The sequence below is a fragment of the Bombus affinis genome, chromosome 5 (assembly GCF_024516045.1).
Source record: "Bombus affinis isolate iyBomAffi1 chromosome 5, iyBomAffi1.2, whole genome shotgun sequence".
Lineage (NCBI taxonomy): Eukaryota > Metazoa > Arthropoda > Insecta > Hymenoptera > Apidae > Bombus > Bombus affinis.
In genome coordinates, this window is record NC_066348.1 from 2,071,217 (window position 1) to 2,085,129 (window position 13,913).

Here is a 13,913-nt window from a genome sequence, read left to right on the forward strand (position 1 = left end):
ATTCGTTCAATGAGTAGAGTCACTGGCTCTAACAAATGTACGTGGATGTCGGCCATTTTACGACGGGATTTTGAATCATGAGTACTGAATTAGTTTTGGCCAAAGGTTGCCGGTTACGCTTGTATAAGTGAATATTCGGCGAAGTTAGTAGTTCAATGCTCATCTGTGCGGATCAATCGAATTACGAATAGAAGCAATATGACGTCATACTAACCTATAATATACGATAAAAATGCTCAGTTTTCCACACGCATAATCCTTGAACAATTGCATTTTTGGATTCTACCTATTAAAAACTATTAAATTCAGACAAAAAAACTAAAAAGATATATTATACAATAGTCATATTTATCATTCGCATTTATTTTTACCTTAATCGATTTTATTCTATCGACGAAGAACATTTACAATCTTTGTCACCACTTTTACATTTCAGTCCCCTGTCCGTGAAATTATTTCCAAAAAAAGAAAAAAACAACGATATCTATGGTATTAAAAGAGAAATCACGCGAATTAAGTAAAAAATAATCAAGCGAAGTTAATGCACCTCTTACGTTTTGCAATTATAGAGATGTAACGATAGAGTGCGTGAGCGAGCTGAAAAAGCGATATAAGAATCGAAAGCGAACGTTAGCTAATAGAAGTCCCTTCTGTCCTTGTCTAATAACGCATGCACATCCGTACAGTAAATATGGAATTGTAACGCCGATCAACGAGCGGCGTCAGTGTGCATGGCTGATTAGACAAGGACAGAAGGGGCCCCTATGTCGCTTTCACTTACGCGGTAACATATGACCCATGTACTCTATCTTTATATCTCTCTCTTTTTTATTATTATTACAGGTGGCCATTTTTGGTTAGCTAAAATTGTGGATTCGTTGACAATCACCTGTCACAGGCAGTCTGATATTTAGTCCCCTGGTTCGTATTATATCCCAATTCTATTACTTTTATTAAACTTTATTTGATATAACGTAAATGTAACGTTGGTATTGGACTCTCCCCTTAATATCAGAATTGAATAATAATTCGCTTGAAAATTTTTGCAACAAAAAAGTTTACAATAAAAAACGTGAGGTTGATCACTAGTTCGTTTATACAAGGAATTCGTTAGTTTCAAACATGCAATGGTTTTTGTTTTCATGTTTAGCTGACAGTTGTCAGGAATCATAGTTGATTTTATATTTTATTTAGTATTTTTCAGCATCTAGCATTCATAGCTGGTTCGTTTACGATTAATAAGTGTTACTTTTTTTTTTTTAATTTAATTATTTTTGTTTTCACGCTTAAGTTTAACTGACAATTATGAAAACTGGTAGTTAGTTCGTTTATAATCTTAATGATTACAAATTACTATTGATGTATGTTGTTGGATGTTCAAATTTTGTAAATAATTCTTGGGAGAACTAATTGTCTTTTAACCAATTCTTTCTGATAAATGGTGCGAGTAACAATTTGTCTTTTTCAGGCAAAGAGTTTGAAATACAGTTGATTACGTGTGACTTTTATTGAAATGTCAGTCCCGTGTAGAGATAGTTTTTAAAAAAATACCGACAAAATTACATATAGTTATTCGTTTGTCTAGCGGTAGCTACAGAGTATATAGCAATATTAGCATGTCGTTTTCCATATGTAAAGCTTGTTACATAATTAATAAATTAAGTGAAAAAGTGTATGGACTATATCACTGTCGAATAATACTACGCACTTTTGTACAATCCACCACCCACATACGTATTTTATTTTCTAGTAACTACGTTATTAGTTATTATATGGAAAAGCAAGAAGCCACGAATAACGTTTGAAATTTATATTTTCAACGCTGTTTGTGTCAATTATATCATGTGCGAAAGTCTGCAAGTAGAAAGAAACGAAATATCGGAGACTTATCGTGCATCGCTTGAGTACTTGAAAGTTCGTAATTAGAACGAATATGTATATATTTTATAAGTATATCTATAGATCAAATATCTGAGATAAAGATAATTAATCCTTTACATAAAAGTGATTATTTTGTGAAGACAATAGTGTCTATGGAAATAATTGATAAATATTACATATTCTTGTTGTGAAACGTGAATTTTCATATAATTTTATTCTGAAATCTCTTGATCTTGTACGACTGGTTTGACATATTATCTAACGAATCAATAAAAATACTCAAAAATCAAGAATAAAATGGTCACGATGATCCTCTTTCCAAGTTCCATTCGCCGCGCCGCCTGAAGTTTAAGGTCAGCGTCGGGTTTCGTTGTTCTTATCGTGATTCTAGATACGACGTTTTATGTTTTATCATAGCGAGTTTCGTATTAATGTAAGCACCGCATAAAATTTGTCGAAAGCCACGTTTGCGGAATGAAAGTATTTTATGACGACATCCGCATATTTGTCTAAGAAACATGAATCAACCAAGAATCCGCAAATCAATCCCCTTTAACAGGCCGAAGTAACAAAAAAGCAGATTCCATGGTCCTAAACAAGCGCGTTGGAACAAGACATTCGGCAAGTATACAAAATATAGATAGATCAGCGCGAATAAGAAATCGTGCTTTCGGCATCGATATCTCCACGAGGCAGAGACGGAGAAACATGCGTCGGAACGGGAGAAAGGAGGAAGGAGAAAGGAGAATGCAGCGACTGGCAGCGACGGGCAGCGACGGGCAGCGACGGGCAGCGACACACGTGGCCGTAATGCCTGTAATCAGAGAAGAGTATGTAGTATATATACGGTGGTTTGTCGGATCGGAACGTAGCAGCAGTCCTTCATAGGACATTGACTTTGAGATATCGTCGGCTGGCTGCGACGACGCTATCTCGTTTCGGCTTATCGCACTTGTTTCGCTGTACCTTATCTCTCAGCTGCCTCCTCAAGTCACTTTCTCGCAGTCTATGCCTCATTAAATCATCATCTCGCGTAGCGAAACGAAAAGTCGTGAAAAAATGACGTGGACGCTTGTGGGTGGCCATGCGAACACCATAATGATTATTCTTTAAACCTAATAATACTGTTTTCTCTATCAACAAATTTCTTCAGTTTAACGTTTATGGAAAGTACGAAAGGATAGTTCTTGATACGCATGATCCTCCCTCTCGCTACAGTTTTTCTTAAAACAATAAAAATCTTTTTGCTTGTTAAAAGAAAAGAGTGAGGTCGAGGCTTAAAAATTCGAAGATCATACCAGGATCGTTAAATCTTGAATCGAACATTCTATCCAAAGCACTTCGATAACTTCGCAATAATTCTACAAAAGCATCTTACCAAACCAATAATCCCAATACGCTGTCACGCTGACCAAATATACATCAACCTCAGAGATAACATCGAAACATAACAAATTCAGCCCTATTGACAACAAATATTCTACGGATTGGAAGTTTTTTTCAATTTTATCTATGTTTAATCGTCATCGATCGTATCTGGTAGATTGAACTATTCTAATCGCTGCAAATATGATTATTCACGCAAAGCAGACTTTACTTTAAATGGTGGCCGATGATTATCGAAGCGACGGTTAATTTAATTGACTAAACTTGTGGTCATGAAATTATCGCATGTCGTACGATCGTTGGCCGCGAAACGGTCACAACGCTCTTAATTATAAATCAAACTTCAATAAGCTTATCAACAGCGAGGCAAATGGCTCTTGTAAGAAATATTATTAATAAGTATGGTTGAACGCTGATAGAGTTCCTTTTAAATGATCAAACTCATTTCTTCGCGGTTCCTCGCCGCATTCGCCATGTTCCCAATGAAAACGGCGAGCACGGTCACGCAAGAGGATTCGCTGCTGTCTTGAAAAATGGATAAAGAGAGCAGCGAGAACGAGTGACCGACAGGATTTATCCGACGAACAGGCAGGTTGACTCGTGAGCGTAGGGATGGAGAGAGGAGCCCCGTGCTCATAAATCTGCCAGAACTCTTTAAGTGTTCGTGATAGCTGTCTCGGAAGTTTTCCTTTTTTCTCCCACATCCTCTCTCTCTCTCTCTCTCCTTTCTCTCTCTCCTCTCTCTCTCTCTCTCTCTCTCTCTCTCTCCCTCTCTCTTCAGTGTTACACGTTAGTTCAGACATCATTCTCCCACTTCGTCTTAAGTTTCTTTTTTCCCGCCAGATTTTACCATTCTCCTTCCATTTTCTCTCGCGGTCCGTCCTTATTCTGCTCTCTTTTCGTTCTTCTCGACCGCGACTGCACTTTCTCCGTCGTTTCAACCTCGACGACCCTCACTGGGGAATATTATCGACACTGCCAAGTTCACTTCTGTTTACATTCACCATGGCCAACTGCTCAACGACTCCAGGCATGAGAAACCATGCGGTTTCTCACGAGTACAGATCAATCGATAGATCAGTTATTATTGTACATCGCATACTATGCGCTTTCTATAGTTGTGGGGGATCACTACGATAATTATAAGAAATTTTTCGGCTATAACCGTATAAAGATCCCTTTTTTCTAAATAGAATTTGATTGTACTGCACGGTTCATCATTGTTTCCGAAAAGTTGTAATTTAGCTGTGCAGTAAGTATAACAATTTTATGTATTTGCAATTAACGTTAAGTTATCATGGGAATAACTATAATTTTTGATCTCTGCCTTTAACATTTACAACGACAATTTTATACAGCCTGTATTTAGCATACCTTTCATAAATATTGACACGCGAAGATTATATCTGTTTGTTAATATTCTAAAATCAATGAGTCAATGAAAATTATTTTAATCGATTATTAGAGTATCACAAATTTATTCGTCTAACAAGATCATACTATTTAAATACAGAAATTATCTCAATCGCTCCAGCAATTAATTGAAAATTAGTATCCTCTATTTTGCAGTTATCCTTGCAACTGCAACCTGCTGTAATACCAATGTTTACCGTGTTACTTATAATACAATACAATGAATAATTGTGAACTCGATAAATTAAATGATATTCATTGAACGCATGCGATTAGCTGAAATTGTCTTCGAAAACATGCTTATCAGTGTTTCCGATTATTTAAAAGCGGTCGCGCTACACGACTGCGTGTATACCTTCGATGTGCGCTCGCGCGTCCGTCTTCGCGTATTATTGATTTTTCCATCTCCGTGATCGAGGCACATCTCGATTAAATTGATTACTCGACGATGATCTCGATTAAACTTATATTTACACGAGCAATACCTAACCGACGGACGATAAGCGCGCTGAAATTATGGCTAACACGATTAACTCGTTCATGATTCGCGCAATTTTCCGGACCACCACCAAGATTGGCGCGCGCGCGCGCGCGTCCCGTGGAAATCGCCTTATTCTATGCTTAATCGGGGAAGTTCAATGCACCTGCGCAACTCGCATCAATTTCCTCTGCCGAATCCCTGCTACCACGGCGGTCTTGACTCGACTACATTACTCATCACTTTCGTTAATATTTTCTACGTAACAGTGATGGATTCTTATTACTTTTCCTTTATTTCTTTGGTTCTTTTCTATTTCTCAGTGAATTATGCGATTTAGATATGAGTACATATTAAGAGATATATTTGAAGCCTTTCAGAGACCAACAGCGACATCTGTATATGTCATCTAAAAACGTGTGTTTATACATATTGTAATTAGTGTTATCGACAGATGATAATTTCCAGGTACTTTTCACAACTATTATTTGTAATACCACAAACCAATATACAGAATAGATCTTACATCTGAAATATCGATCGTGAAGGAAAGTAGAGTATTTCCTACGCCCTCTGCGATTTATAGCGGTGAGTCCAGGAATTATACTCAATCCAACTAATAAGGTTGGTAAAGTCACAAACGATGTAATACACATACAGATGTGGTGAAGTTAACAGGAGTAAAAGTCTGTGGTAAAAATACCCTTCGGGTTGTACGTTACACGTAGTTATACGATTACGCTAGAAATGATATACAAGGTTATCCACTTAACTCGGAACCCGCGCTATGTGAATGGCAACATTGTAACATGTACGCTTACTACGGCAGTCAAATGTCGTTCGCCATCTATGAGCTGTTGCTAGAAGTACAAATAGGCAAGAACAAAGAGCGGTTTGGTAGCCGTCGAAGGATTTTAAATTTGCCATCATAATAAGGGAAGACGATCGCTTCATTTCATGTCCCTGCGTGCAAGACAAATAAGCGCACTTAATTCTATTCCCACATGTAACTTAATATCTTTTTCTTTAATAACTGATCTCTTGAGTTATACTTATTTAAAGTGCAATCACAATGTAATTTTTTTTTTATTTAAAATTGCATTCGATTGCCAGAGTTATTTGCGAATTACAATGAAATTATCCAGATTCTTACAAACATCAAGGCCCTTTTTCTATTTCATCCGGTAATTTTTAAAAATTAAAAAAATAGAAATTAATTTAATCCTTGTAATACTGCAGTGTTGGAATCGGTTCGGACTATTTAAACAACACACGTTGCAGTGCCAGAGATATTTCACGCGAACTTTTATTCGACTGTCTCGAAGTGCAACTTAATGAAATCGAGTTTCTTTAAAGATTTAATACTTAACCTACCGGCGCGGTCAAATTGACCGCTCTCGCGACTTTTACACAAATTTAACCATATTTAAACTTTATCATATCGCTTCATAATTTCTGACTTTTCCTGAAACATGCATACAATATATTTTTCTGTATTTAATTTTAGTTTACTCTTTTATTTTCTGAGAACAATTTATATTCTGCTTTGCCTGCCGCGAGCGGTCATTTTGACCGCCCGATAAAATATGTTAGTTATTCCTAGAATAAATGCAATCAGTACAAAGATCAAATGGCAAACAAAATTAGTATAACAAATAATAACAACTGTTACACCCGTAATTTTGTCATAAAGCAATCCATCCCTCGATCAAGATAGCCACCAACTGTCAAGACATATCAACTCAGGTCCATTATAATCCTAAGATCACCTAATCCTAATCCTAATCGCCACAAAATTTAGCACCTTTTACAGTCCATTGTTACAAACATTTTAAAAGTCGAGAAGTTTCTTAGAGTTATTGCTCATTGCTATAACATTCGACATCTAAATTTTTCATCTCTAAAACTCAGAAAGAAAGCATCTCCAGTTCCGCCTGTGCAGGCGACTTAAACGGACGTGCGAAACAGTGCTCCAGCGAAAGTGCGGCAAGAGGGAAGAGAAAGCGGCAAAGTAATCGATCGACAAAACGTGGAATCATGCAGATTCCACCAATAAAAATAACCAACTCAGGAGAAACATATTTTATAAATAGAGCTACAGACTCTACATATGTAGAAAAAAAAGACGATAACATGAAAATATCACAAGCCAACGATGAGGACAACGAACCAACACACCACGAAGAAAGCTGGACAGTGGCAACTTCCAGCAAAAAACGCAAGGTAACCCCGTTCGTAAGCGGGAGGAAAATCGAAACACTGGAAAAAAAACAATGGCTTCAGGATATCAGACTGCATAATTCATTTAGCACACTGCCAGAAGAGACAGCAACGGACCCAACGGAAATTTCGACAAACCGCATTCCTAAACCACCACCAATATACATAGATGCGAAAATAATTGACCCCCTCATTGAACTGCTAAACAACACTGCAGGGAAAGATAATTATGTTATCAAACAGATAAAAATAGACCAGGTGAAAGTGCAAACCAACACCCCAGACACATTCAGAAAAGTGACAAGATCACTAAAGGATAAAAATGCAGCGTACCACACCTACCAGCTCAAATCCGACAAAAGCTACAAAGCAGTAATCAGGGGATTACACCTAAAAACAAATATCGACAAAATAAGCGAAGAACTAGCAAAAATCGGACACCAGGTAAGGTCAATAAACAACATAAACAAGTGATGATACCAAACAACCATTACCACTATTCCTAGTCGAACTAGAACCTAGAAACAATAACAAAGACATATACGATATAGAAAAATTACTAAACACAATAGTAAAAGTGGAGCCACCTAGACATAAAAAAGATATCCCCAATGCATAAGGTGCAAGCAATACGGCCACACAAAAAACTATTGCAATAGAACCCCGGCATGCGTTAAATGCGCAAAAAATCATCTAACAATACACTGCCCATACACGGGAAAAATAGAGGAAGTTAGATGCTATAACTGCAACGGAAAACACCCAGCCACCTATAAAGGTTGTGAAGCTAGGAAACAATTACAACGCAAACTGTTCCCACCCCTACGAAACAGGACATACACTAACATACAAGTCCAACAGGACAGTACAAAACCCGAAACATTACCAAATACAGAGCACGCAATAAACACTAAACACATCAGCACCAACACCTTTGGTAGTCGAAGCTACGCGCAAGTAACCAGCCAATCGACACACTCAGACAACCAATACCACAACAACAGTAGCAACGACACTACAGAAATCAAAGAACTTCTCAAACAATCCATCAAGAACACTGAAATGCTAACCAGAATGATAAGCTAACAAAACGCAGTACTCAGACAGCAAACTCAACAAATCACAGTCATGCTACAACTACTTACAAACGTGCTAAGCAAAAAATAAAAACAGACACGCTAAAAATAGCAGCCTGGAACTCAAACGGCCTACAACAACGGGCCCTTGAAATTAAAACATTCATATACAATAACAATATAGACATACAACTTGTCTCAGAAACACACTTCACTACAAAAAGCTACATGAAAATACCATACTACACCATATATGATACCAAACACCCCTCACGAAAAGCTCACGGAGGGACAGCAGTGATAGTCAGAAACGATATCAAACATTATCTACACAGCCAAGTTAATAAGGAATATTTACAAGCAACCACCGTTACAGTTCAAACTAGCAGCAACTGCTTCCAGTTGTGAGCAGTATATGTGCCTCCGCAACACAAAATAACATCACAAATGTAGGAAGAATACTTCCAGGACCTAGGGGACAAGTACATCGCAGCGGGAGACTACAACTCAAAGCACACGCTATGGGGATCAAGAAACACTACACCTCGAGGCAGAACACTGGAAAAATACATTAGAAATAATAATCTCAATATATTATCCACAGGAACACCGACATATTGGCCGACTGACCTGAACAAAAAACCAGATCTTCTGGACTTTGCAGTTACAAGCGGACTAAACACAAACAAACTAAAAATAACATTCAACCTCGAGCTCAGCTCCGATCATACACCCATAATAATTGAATACAGAAACAAACCAATACTTTATAGCAAACCAGTAACACTATGCAATAAATCCACCAAATGGCAAACTTTCAAAGAAATAATAGAAAGCAAAATAAACTGCAACATCCCGTTGAAAACTCTTGAACACATAGAACAGGCAGTAGCAACATTGACAGCAACTATTCAAGAAGCAGCAAGGACAACCACTACACCCGAATCAACCAGCAGACAAACAATAACAATCCCGCAAGAAATACTCGACAAAATCAGAGAAAAAAGAAAAGCAAAAGCAAAATGGCAAAAATACAGAACTCGAGAAAACAAAAAACACTTAAACAAACTTGCAAAGGAAATAAAAAACAAAATAAAGGAGCACAACGATAACGAATTCGCAAAGTTCATAGGGACATTCTCCACACACAAGAACACCAACTATTCACTATGGAAAGCCACGAAAAAAATAAAGAAGCGAATAATACCCGTCCCAGCAATCAGAAAAGCAGATAACATATGGGCAAGAAGCAACGAAGAACAAGCTGCAGAATTCTCCAACCACCTCTGCAACACATTCACACCACATATTATCAACAACAGCAACCTCAAAAGTCATACGGAGGAGGATGCACAAACCATTATTACCACAACCGACAAGGAATACACCATACCTAAAACAACAGCACAAGAAATTAGAAACATAATTGATAAAACAAAAAACAACAAAGCACCAGGAATCGACCTAAGCAATGACAAAATCTTGAAAAACCTTCCGCCAAAAGCTATAAGACTAATGACAATAATATTCAATGCAATTCTAAGAATTGAATACGTCCCCATACCATGGAAATTAGCACAGATCAAAATGTTACCTAAACCAGGCAGAGACCCACACCAAACTGCATCTTACATACCAATATCACTACTTCCAGTATTTTGGAAGAATAATACTGGAAAAAATACTGGAAAAAATAGTATATTACAGGATAAAAAGAATAATAGAGATAAAAAAACTAATACCGGAACACCAATTTGGATTCAGAAACTAACACTCCACGATAGAGCAAATGCACAGGCTTATAAACGAAATAATAATAACACTAGAAAACAAGGAATACTGCACAGTCCTCTTTATGAACATAGAGAAAGCATTTGACAAAATTAACCATGAAAGCCTACTACAAACAATTAGGAAACAATTCCAAATACACCAATTAATAAAATTCTACCTAAGCAGCAGAATCTTCGTAATAAAAATCAAGGACACACAATCTGAAGTTAAAGACATCAAGGCAGGGGTACCACAAGGAAGCGTCCTAGGCTCAATACTATACACATTATACACGGCGAACGTACCAACAACTACCAATAGCACAGTACTGACATTCGCGGACGACACAGCTATACTAGTCAGGCATACTAACCCAAAAACGGCAGTCAAAATACTACAAGAACATATCACAAAAATAGAAAATTGGCTACAAGAAAAACAAATAAAAGCAAACCCCAATAAATGCAACCATATTACATTCACGCTGCGAAAAAAGATACCACCAAACATTCTACTGAACGGCACGCATATAACACAAACAAAGCATGTCAAATACCTAGGACTCCACTTAGATACACAGCTCACATGGAAACTACATACCAAATCAATAGTAGAAAAAATACAGAAAACGAGGAGACAAATGCATTGGCTAACAAGCCGAAAATCCAAATTAAGCATAGAAAATAAATTAAAAATATATAAAACGATCATAAAACCAATCTGGACGTACGGAATACCACTATGGGGGACAGCAGCAATGAGCCATATAAACAAAATAGAGATAATACAAGCTAAAATCCTTAGAACAATAGTAAACGCACCATGGTACGTCAGAAATGATGACATACGGAGGGACGTGGGAATCCCATCGGTCAAGGAAGAAATTAGCAGATACTCAGAAAAATACAAATCAAGAATAGCAACACACACAAACCGACTAGCTGCGGAAACGTACAAAACCATAAACATGGGCAGAAGGCTAAAAAGGAAGCACCCAGCAGACCTCATAAAGGATATAACCTAACAAAGGCGAGGATGGTACTCCGCTGGGGGTAGCCACCAACATGTTAATATAACTGTTAAAAAATTCTACCAAATGTCCAAATTGGACAAATTGTGAATTTCAATAAAAAAAAAAAAAAAAAGAAAGCATCTCAGAGCGTTTTGTGTAAAGTTGTTATAAGAGGAAAAATAAAGCATATCAAATTTGACAATAATTTTGTATTCCGTACATGGTATTATTTTGTGATAAATATTTACCCTACAAATATCAAGATTTTTCAAAAAAAAAAAATTATAAAAAAAAATAACGTACATAGGAGAAGACTGTTCAGTGTGCGATGAACGAGAATCTTTAGCAACTGAAAACGGCATGGAAACACATGAAAAGCTATTTACAACAGAATCATAGTTGAATACTATAAATAAGCGTTTACGTAAGGGCAAAAAAGAAAGACATTATCGTTGACGGCAGAGAGTGAAACTGGGTCCGATAGAACAGTTTGGAAAGAAATAGATGCAAGTCTCAAACCTGGCAGGACATCAGTTCATAATATTTTTAGGATATTTTTAGGGTTAAACAGCATATAATAAAAGGACCAGTAAAGACGGAATTTTATCTTATCATTCATCACCGTATAAGGAATCATATAATAAAATGTACCGAAGAGGAAGCATTTAGAGTATTGGGGATTACGAGGGAGCTAGATACAACAAAACTAAATGCATTTATTGCTCTGTTATATGCCCGCGGTGCATATCAGGCAAAAAATTTAGATGTCTAATATTTGTGGAATAAAATTTGCAGACCTGCATTTATTTCAAAAAAGATGAGGAGGAATGACTTTGCTGAAATTATGAGATGTATACGATTTGATAAGATGAGCGAAAGAAGCCAACGTTTACGAACCAATAAATTTGCAATGGTATCTACAGTATGGGGCCAATTTACAGAGAATTCACAAAATTGTTATAAACCTAGTGCATACATTACTTTTATATAAAGAATCGCGGGAAAAAACCATGCAATAAAACTATCAACAAGTACTACAAAAAACTTGTCAAGTAAAAAATTAGTATTCAAGTAAAGGTTACAAAATTACGAAAATTTGTTTAAGATGCGGGAAATATTTATGCGGCAAATGTACATTTGATAATAAGATAACTTGTAAAAAATGCAGCAAAGTTGAATAAGATATATCTCTATATAAATAACAGTGTGATTCTATTTAAGTCTATGATTGAAATTAAACAAAAGTAAATTTGGACGAAATTTTATGAAAGTTCATCATTTTATATACATTTAGCTATAAATTAACCATTATCTAAGTTAAATCATAAAAACTATTACTTCTTTAATCATCGGTCATTTTGATCGCACACGGTAGGAATAGGTATACACGAAGTGTCGGTAGGTTTAGTGTTAAGGACAGTCCGGAAAAAGCTAAGGAAAAACGTATACTTGATACAAGAAACGTGTGCTTGCTTGGTGAAGTTCTACTACAAACTGATGATAGGATGTTTGAAGTCAGACAAACTGCTGGGTTTGTTCATTTTCTCAAGATGGAGGGAATGGAAAGAAGAAGCAATTGGTGAGTGCATATTTCAAAGAAGGAGACACTTCCACTCCTATATAATGGTCACATCGGGCTAGCGACAGGCCCTGAGGTGACCGCATGCGACGTTCAAGTGTCGGACCAACGGTTCACAGGGAATAAAGGAATACAGCACGCCAGAATTCAAGGAATGAAAAAAAAAATATGCTAATGCCAAAAAGTTTCGCGTCTCCGAGTTGTTCTCGATTACAAATAGCTGTTGTTTCCTTAAACTACTTCTAAGGATTCAAAGGATTTACAATCGTACATTTTGAAGAGTTATATCACCTATATACATGCAGAAAATTTTATCGAGGTCGATTGATGCAGAAACCACCAACAGGTATCGAAAGATGGACGAACATGTAGATTTATTATAGGTGTAGGCCGAAATGTAAGAAGATATTAAAAACGAATTCAAGCCAGTCACGTTTATAGCACTCCTGCTATAGCATTTATAGCACTTTTGTAAATTCGGAAATGCCGAGCTCGTGTGGTTTTACTTCGACATTGACGATTCGTCCACGTTAACGATTGTACAACGAATACTCAAAAAAACCAGGCGTCGCAGTTGCAAAACGTCGAGCCCGCTGATTCATATACTTACTATACGGGGGAGGACTTAATTTGTGGCACCCTCAATTGTTGACACTTTCTCTTTCCACAGCCGAAGGTGACGAAGACCAGGCGACCGTTCCAAGCGTTCGAACTTCACATTTTCTTACAAAAAATCGTAGAAAACTGCGATTTTCATCATTTTTTAACCATTTACAGCTTATAGCAGCGTTAACCGATTTCGATTAAATTTTCAGTATGTATGTAATAGACAGATTCTTCAAAACGTGTTTTTTGAATTTTCATTACAGGCCCAAATAAAACGGTTGTAAAAAGTGATTTTTATTATTTTCTTCCGAACAATTGCTATTCTTTCAAAATTTTCTTGGCATATTATCTAATAAATTAAACCTCCTAATATTTCAAAAATATGCAAATTGTTTTAAAAATATTATTCTTCTTTAAAGCGCGATCGAATACTTTCATGAGTCGCTGTATGTATAAGAAAATGTTGGGCGAGCTTGGTTATTCCGTTTA

At 36.7% G+C, this 13,913-nt stretch overlaps 1 long non-coding RNA gene across 1 annotated transcript; it reads right to left on the minus strand.

Annotated features, from left to right (window-relative positions):
• Window positions 1-342: 342 nt before the first annotated feature.
• On the minus strand, window positions 343-8,480 carry LOC126916188 (uncharacterized). Its single transcript, XR_007710483.1, has 2 exons — window positions 5,685-8,480; window positions 343-2,695 (listed from the first exon to the last, which is right to left on the minus strand). It is a non-coding gene; the product is annotated as an uncharacterized LOC126916188 (long non-coding RNA).
• Window positions 8,481-13,913: the final 5,433 nt, after the last annotated feature.